Here is a 9,571-nt window from a genome sequence, read left to right on the forward strand (position 1 = left end):
CACCTTCTAGTGAAGAGGAAGAGGTAGAAGGGAGACAGCAAGCACTATCTCCACCTCACATTATTATGGGTACTGAATCCATGCAAGTGGATAGTACACACATAATTATGGATAAATGATAATCGATTTGTAGTGTATGGGGAAAATATTATTGGAAATATCACTACCTATACTAGTTTTGATGATGAAGAGGAAGAGAAAAAGAAGAAGGAAGAAGAAGAAAAGAAGACAAAGGAACATGCAAAAAATAAAATTAAAGAAGATGAAGAAAAGAGAAAAGAAAAATAGGAGAAGATGTAGAAAGAACATGAGAAGAAGCATAAAGAAGAAGAGGAAAACAAAAATATTGAAGAAGATAAGAAGAAGAAAGAGGTTGAGGAAAAAGAAGAATGTAGAGGAACAAATGATAAAAGCTACTATATCTTCAGTAGTATTAGTAGCAAGAACATTAGTACCTATTCTAGTTGATGATGAATATTAGAAAGAGCTAATGGGCACCTTGAGAAAATTGTTTCAGAAAAATAAATATGTGCTGAAGTAGTAGTAGTGCAAGCATAGAATAATCATGATGTAGCCCTATTCAACACAGTAGGCACTAATATGCGCAATGATTTGAAGGCACTTGATAGAAACATCAAGGAATTGAGATAATGTATTGCTAAAGAAAAGAATTTGTATGGACAATGTGAAATGTCTTATACTCACTTATCTAAATTTGATGTAAGTATCAAAGGCCATATGAGTGAGCTTCAGTCACTCACTACAAGATTGTAGTAACTAGAGATTAGAATTGAAGATTCTAAGAATGAGATTGAGAAGATCTAGAATGCTATTAGAAGCATTAAACTTAACAAGGAGAAGGTAATAAGAATATTCTTTATTATCAGAGAATATCTAGCACCCAAAGTTGTAGTTTTCCAGAGGCAATTGGAGGAATGTCTTTTAACAAAGAATTCCTATGAAAAAATCTCCTATATTGACTTGAGGATAGTTGAAGTGGAATCCTATGTAATTTTTTGACTCATCAATATATCAGATATAATCACAGGCAACTACAAGAAGGACTTTGACAAAATGAAGATTGATTTTGCAAATTGTATATCTAGAATTATGAGCTGATCAACAATAGGTAGCAAGTTTTTGTGATATGGTTTTTGAGACCTTTTCCATTGATGTCAAAGGAGGAGTGTTGTGTTATTATGTAGAGGAAAATTGTATAGATGTAAACATATATGTAAGGGTGAGATTATGCATGTATCAATGTAAAGGAGTGATAAGGAATGTAATAATCCATCAAAACATTAATAAACTTGTTATATTTTGAAGGCAATTTTTGTGTAGTTATTTTTTCTTTTTTTTGTTATGTATGACATCATTTTGGAACTTAGCCAATTTTCTCAAATGTTTTCATTAGTTCCAAAGTGGGAGATTGTTGGAAATATGCTTAGTTAGATTTCTTGATGGTTGTCATTTATGGTAACATATACTCAACATTTCATTTATGCATTCAGAAATAGAAAATTGTCTAAGTATTAGACAATTTGTAGGAGTATAGTGAACATATCTTAATAGTACAGATGATGCACAAAGAATTAGAATATGCATAATAGAGTAAAGCTTTATGGTAGCTTCATTATGATTTTTACCAATGTGCATGTGTCTACGATCAGTACAATGCAAGTTACAGTAAGTTTAACTATGTTGGTATTTAATAGTGCAAAAAAAGCATAGCAAAAAATAGAGTTGCATAGCTTTAGGAATTATTTTGGGTTCAAAATAATTACTGAGTAATGTTAGGCCAACTATGTGGATATTATGGAAGCTAACTGAGCAACAATTTGTGAATGGGAAAGATATAAGTAAAGATCTTATGTTGCGCAGAGAATGTATGTGATGTGCAGATATTGTGGATGTTGCATAATTAGATGTGACATGTGAACTATTGTGAGAATCATCTATGAGAATTATGTGATGTGAAATTTGATGTTAGATTAGAGTAAGTGCAAGTTACAATGTCAAGCAAGTATTGTGTGTATATCTATTTTTTGAAGGAACTGAATTGTATAATTACATTTTAGGGTAGTGGAATCTTCTTGCATAGATTGTATTTGATCTACCAATTCCTAATAGGGTTGAGGCTTCTAACAAGGACTATTTCTCTAATAGGGTTTTAAGATACTATATGTACTTCATAGACTCCTAATAGGGTCAATATCTTTAACTGGATCATATTTTTTAGTGAATCATCTAGTGGGTATCATCCAAACTAAGCTTTTCCCTTGGCCAAGGTTTCTCTATGTGTATGTTTATATTTACTATTCAAAATTGTTGGTTTACTTTCATATTCAAGTTATAAAATAATTAACAATATTAAGTTATGGGAAAAAGTTTGTAGAATAGTGATTCATATTTCTAACACCAATCACAAAAGCTAGTCATCAACTACTTCACTCAAACATTGGAAACTTGATCAATCACTATCAATTTTGACATGTGAACATTGAGGTTTGTACAACCTTTTCAACATCTTTTTCACCTTCTACCACTGGATCCATAAATCCATCTATAATCAACCTACATTAAAAAAATCATAGATTGTCCATCACAATCTCTATACCAACATATTTTTCCTGATGAATCTTAAAGCTATAAATTCTATAAAGGTGAAGGTTCCAAAATTTATCTACTATATGAAAATGAGAACATGTAGTACATTCCTTACTTTGAATTGATTTTTTTGAACCTACCACACTAGTAACATTAGATCTCTCTCTCTCTCTCTCTCTCTCTCTCTCTCTCTCTCTCTCTCTCTCAAACACACACACACACACACACACACACACACATGCTAAATCCAAGGCCTTCAAAATTTAGCCTCCAAATAGGTTGCATGGGAACTTTCATACCTTTCCCATGTTTTCTTAATCCACTTCCTTGAAATCCCATTTTCTACATAATCTTAAAACCAATATTACTTTTAAAAAAACATTTATTGACATAGTGACAATTTCCAACTATACCTACAAATGTCTACTTGTCTTCATTTGACCTAACAAAACATGAGAACAAATAAGTTTTTTGTGCTACAAGCAACATCATAAACTAATGATTTTGATTTCAAGATCTCAATAACTTTTTCTTTTTCCAATTTTTTTATTTTCTTACCCAAATCAACATTCTCCTTCTTGATTTCATCAAATAACATTAAATTTTCTTTTAACTCATCATTTTCCTTTTTGACATTGTCTAATTCTTTTTCATGATTTTGAATTCCACATAAATAATCATATCTTTCCTTTGCAAACTTTTTGAAATTCTCCACCAATTATGGATTACTGAATCCAACAAGATTGAATGTTTTAGAAGATTAGTAATGAATACCAAAATTAATAATTCCCTTCACATATCTCAAAATCCTTTTGGTTACTTTCAGATGTATCTTTGATGGATTAGTCATGTACCTTGAAATAAGAGAAATTGAATAAGCAATATCAAGTCTTGTGTGGGTTAGAAAAATAAAACTCCCAACAATACTTATGTAATTTGTCTCATCAACTAAGTTAGCATTATCCTCTCTACACAATACAACTCCATGAGAAAATGAATTTAAAAGAGGTTTACATTCAAAAATATCAAATTTCTTTAGCATATTCTTTGCATTCTTTGTTTGACAAATTAAATTACGTATCTTCAATATTTTTGTTTTCCAATATTACCCATGATTTCTACTCTTTGGAAAACTTTTAAACTCTTCCCTAAATCATTTTCAACATACTTATATTCTCTTTTGCAATCAAAATCTCATTTTTTTATGATCTGATTTCTGTAAATAAAAAAAATCAGCCCACATAATTTGATAAACACTCTTTACATCCCATGGTCTTCATCTTCTCTGATACCAAATGTAGATTTATACATGGAAAAAATTCTAAAAAAATATAACAAGTTAATTTTAGCACTATTGGAAAAGATTAAAAAGGCTTGAATATAAAGAGTTCATAGCCAGAGGAAAAATGAAGGAAAAAATAGATACATATATCTAGACATGTTTTATTTGCAAGAGAATAAACCTAAAAATAAATAAATCTCAACCCTAAATATATGCATATAGCACATTCTTATTTGCATAAAAAACTAAAATCCTAACTAAAAACTTCTTAAGGAAAAAAATTATCAACACTTGACCCATCTCATCTACCATTTTTTCAAAATAATTGTTAGGATTAACCTCAGACAAAAATAACAGCTACATGCAAATATAACCAATATTAGAAAATAAGAGATTGCACATAAGAGAACACAAGACACCAAGATTTAACATGGTTCACCCAATTTTTAGGCTACGTCGACCAATAGAAAGTCCAATATTATTATTATCTAGTGATTACAACCTGATTACAATCCATAATCCCTTACAGCTCAATATCGCTAGATTGTAATCCCTTACAACTCAATACTCCCACATGAACCAATTTTTGTATCTCACATTATGAAAAATACCTAATCCTCAGCCCTTTTATATAAGTTTTTTGTCACTTGCAAAATTAGGGCTAGAATAATAGAAAAATAGTAGCTAACACCTTTTACAATATAAGGGCATTTTGGCTTCGGTTGGCCTACCGCCAAAAAACCCTCCAAGGGCATTGCCCCTCGACCCCACCCTATACTACGATAGGGAGCACACCTGGGTAACTACCCGAAGACCCTATAGGGGTATTGCCCCTTGACCCCATCTTAGGGCACTAACCCTAAACCCCTATAGAAATAATCTAGAGGGAAACTATGTTGAATAAACTTCTAAGCTTGATTAGGCTCCACATCACAACAATCTCCCACTTAGAGACTAATTAGGCTCCATAACAATGACCTCCCACTTGGAGACTAATCATAGCACTGCTAAACTTGTAGCTCCCACTAGAATATCAAACCATCTTGAACTCTATTGTTCTTTTATTTTGTTTAGTTGATAAGAAAAATGTAAGTTGAAGAGGAGTTAAGCTTCTCCCTTGTCACTACCTTCGTAAACATATTCGCTATATTGTCATTTGTATGATCTTCCCTAGCTTTAATTATCTATCATCCAAAATTAACTAAATAAAATGGTACCACAACTATATTTTTTTTCTTTGAATGTAGAGTTGAATTCTTTGCAAGATGAATGACACTTTGACTATCTATAAACAAATAATTATCCTTTTGAGGATGCCCCAATTATGCCATGAAGAACTAAAGCCATATCATTTCCTTGGATACCTATGTGGTAGTAACATACTTTGCCTTTGTAGTGGATAAAGCATTAACCTTCTATAATATAGAAACCCAGTCAGACATTACCTATAGTACTCCGCCTAGTATCAATATTTCCTCCCAAATTTGAGTCAGCATAGCCCTATAAATCAGTAGTAAAGCCACCAAATTGTAAAAACTTACTAGATGTTCCTTTCAAATATTAGAGAATTCATTTAACTACACGCCAATGCTCAATTCCTAGATGACTCATATACCTACTAATAACTCCCATTGCATGTGCAATATCTAGCCTAGGACATACCATATTATACATCAAATTTCCTACAACCGAGGTGTAAGATACCTCAAACATCTTGTCCTCCTCTTCTTGTGTCTTGGGACGCATCTCCTTAGTCAACTTCAAATGACTAGGTAAAGGTGTCCTAACAACTTTAGAATTCTCCATAGAGAAACATTGCAACACCTTCTCAATATAATTAGCTTGAGATAAAGTCAATTTCCTGTTCTTCCTATCTTTTCAAATCTTCATACCAAGGATTTTTTTTCCTGCCCCCAAATCCTTCATAGAAAATGCATGTGCTAACTGACATTTCAATCCCTTAATGTGATCCATGTTAGACCTAGCTACAAGCATATTATGAACATATAAACATAAAATAATGTAGCTATCATCATCTGACCTCTTAAAATAAACATAATTATCTGAATGACACCTACTATATCCATGCTAAGGCATAGAGCTATCAAATTTTACATATCATTGCCAAAGTGCTTGCTTCAAGCCATACAAACTTTTCTTCAATCTACACACTAAGTTCTCTTTACCTTTGACCTCAAATCCCTGTGGTTGAGCCAAATATATCTCTTTATCCAAATTACCATGAAGAAAGGTTTTTTTAACATCAAGCTTCTCCAAATGCAAATCTTCAGTAGTTAGAATATTTAAAACAATGCGAATAGAAGTCATTTTAACAATGAAAAAAAATATTTATCAAAATCAATCCCTTTTTTGTGTGAAAATCCTTTTATCACTAACCTAGATTTAAATCTTTGCTTGCCTCTATCCTCTTCTTTCAACCTATAAACCCACTTATTGTGTAAAGCCTTTTTACCTATAGGAAAATTGCATAAATTTGATATCTTATTTTTCAGCAAAGATTCTATTTCATCTTTCATTGCAGACTCCCACTGAGTCTTTGTATCCACTTGCATAACTTCATTATAACATTTAGGTTCACCAACATCACTAAGTAAAATAGAATACAAAGAAGGAGAAAATCTTTCTAGAGGTCTATTTATCCTTGTTGATTGTCTAACATTCACTAGGTTATGTGGTATTTGTTGTTGTGGTTGTTGCAGATCATGAGCAAATGCTGGAACATTAGCTTTTGGAGTATCATCCAACATTACATAATCATTTTATTTCTTCTCATGTTGTTGCAATAGATCTTTGTACAAAACTTTCTCATTGAATATGACATCCCTACTTCTTACAATTTTATGATTTTCAAAATCCAAAAGCCTATAACCAAATCCATTAATTCCATATCCAACCAATACACATTTCTTTGACTTATCTTCTAGTCTAGTTCTATTTTTAGAATCAACGTGTGCAAATGCTTCACAACCAAAGGTTCTGCGAAAAGAATAACTCACCTTCTTACCAGTCCATGCTTCCTCTAGAATACCACAAGCCAAAGGAGTAGAGGGACCTCTATTAATAAAATATATAGTAGTATTAATAGCCTCTACCCACATGTTTAAGGGAAACATTGCATGAAACCTCATGCTTCTTGCACACTCCATTATAGTCTTGTTCATGTGTTTAGCCACTCCATTTTCCTATAGAGTCCTTGGAATAGTTTTCTATCTATGAATGACATCAACAGAGTAATTATATTCAAATTCATGACTACAATACTCACCACCATTATCAAATCTGAGACATTTTAATTTCTTTCCAGTCTCATTTTCAACCAAGCATTTCCATTTCTTAAAATTTTGAAATACATCAAATTTTTGTTTAAGAAAATAAACCCATACTTTTCTAGTTGCATCATCAATAAACATAACATAATAATAAGAGCCACCATAGGAAGATACCTAAGCTAGTCCCCATACATCTATATGCACAAACTCTAATTTCTCAATTTTATTTTCCTTCCTAGCCTTCACAAAACTCACTCTCTTTTCTTTTCCATACACAAAACTTTCAGAGAAATCCATATTAACACATTTCAAACCTAGTAAAACTTTCTTTGAATGAAGTATTTTCATACCTTCTCACTCATGTACCCAAGTCTGTTGTGCCACAATGTTGTATCAGAATCTATAGTAGCTATTTGTTCTCCCTACTCAATTGCAACAATTATTCCTGAACATTAATTTTTCTCTAAAACAATCAAACTAGAAAAATAAATATGACTTATAGAAAGATATAAGGTGCCTAATTTCACATATTTTTCTACTACAAGGGAACCTTTTGAAACCTTCCAATTTTTATGATTAAAAGTAACTACACAACCCTCATCATCGAGTTTTCCTACTGAGATTAAATTCCTACTTAGCCTTGAAACATGTCTTACCTCATGTAGTAGCCAGTGATTTCCATTCTCCAACTTAATCTTAACTTCCCCCTTTCGAACAATTTGACAGGGTTCTTTATCCCCAAAATAAACAAGCCCAAAATCCCCTTGGACATAATCAATAAAATAACTTCTATGAGGTGTAGCATGAAATGAAGCACCTGAATCTAAAACCCATGAATCATCAACACTTTCAAAAGAAAGAAGCAAAGCATCCTCTTTTGATTTGTTACTTACCATATTTGCCTCCTTGTTTCCTTTTAGTTTATCTCCTTCATTGTTGTTTCAAGCCTAACAGTCTTTCTTATTTTGCCTTGATTTCCATAGTGCTAGTAATATCTTAGTCATCTAGATTAAGACCTCTTCATCTTTGACTTTCCTCCTAATTTTATACAATTTTCATAATTATTTGCTCTCTTAGTCATTCTGCCTCTACTTTGTGCATTCAAAGCACTTCCTAATGTAGATCCACCTAAGGTTTTCCTACAAGTTTTCTTACTCAAAATAACACTGATTAAATCATCATATTTTAGGGTACTAGATCCAGAAACAGAATTACTCACAGCCATTACCAAGCCATTTTAGCTTTCAGAAAAGAAACACAAAATCAAGAGAACCCTAAATTGTTCATCAAAATTGATACCCACAAAAGATAACTAACTAGTAATATTATTAAACTCATTTAAATGATCTATAATAAATCCACTTTCTGTCATTTTCATATTAAATAAATGCTTCATGAGAAATACCTTGTTTGAAGCGGAGGACTTTTTATACAATTTCACTAGGGTTTGTATCAACTCTTTGATTGTCTTAGCTTTTGTAATGTTAAATGCCATAGATGGTGCCAAGCATAATTGAATGCTTCCAAGTGGTTTTCTATCTAAAAGATTCTCGTCATCATTTATCATAGATCCTTGATTCTTTGTTTTTCCTTCCAATGGCTTCCATAAATCCTTCTAATAAAGATAGTCTTCCATTTGCATCTTTCGTAACTAAAAGTTCTTCCCATTAAACTTATCAACCCTTAGCTTATCCTCATTTTTCATCGCTCCCATTCAACCATAAGACTTCCACTCAACCATGAGACCTTCCTATAGAGGATTGCTAAGAAAAACAAAAATTAAAAAAATGATGATGGTCTGGCTTTGATGCCACTTGTTAGGATTAACCATCGATAGAAATAACAGTTACATGAAAATATAACCAATATCTAAAAATAATACACTGCACATAAGAGAACACAAGACACCAAGATTTAATGTCATTCACCCAACCCTTGGGCTATGTCTACCAATAGCAAGTCCGATATTATTATTATGCAATGATTACAACCTGATTATAATTTGTAATCCCTTACAACTCAATTCCACCACAAGAAGCTACAATATCACCATTACATTATGAAAATACATAATCCTAAGCCCTTTTTTATACAAGCTTTTTGTTTCTTATAAAATTAGGGCTAGAATAATAGAAAAATCCAACACCTTTTACAATATAAGGTCATTTTTGGCTTCAGAGGTGTTGCCCCTCAACTCTACCGTATATTATGACAAGGAGTACACCTACCCCAAGACCCTGTAGGGGTACTATCCCTTGACCCTGTCTTTGGGGCACTGGCCCCAAACCCTCATAGAAATAATCTAGAGGGAAATTGTGTTGAATAAACCTTTGAGTCTAATTAGGCTCCACATCACAACAATAATATTTTAGATGGTTTAAACATCATGCAC

The 9,571-nt window shown here is 32.2% G+C and overlaps 1 pseudogene; it reads right to left on the reverse strand.

The window, feature by feature from the left end:
• LOC149532215 (ABC transporter F family member 4-like) overlaps positions 1–2,946 on the reverse strand; it is a 171,523-nt pseudogene extending 168,577 nt beyond the window's left edge.
• Positions 2,947–9,571: the final 6,625 nt, after the last annotated feature.

The sequence above is a fragment of the Cupressus sempervirens genome, chromosome 11 (genome assembly GCF_028749045.1).
Source record: "Cupressus sempervirens isolate cs-2001-9-10 chromosome 11, ASM2874904v1, whole genome shotgun sequence".
NCBI lineage: Eukaryota > Viridiplantae > Streptophyta > Pinopsida > Cupressales > Cupressaceae > Cupressus > Cupressus sempervirens.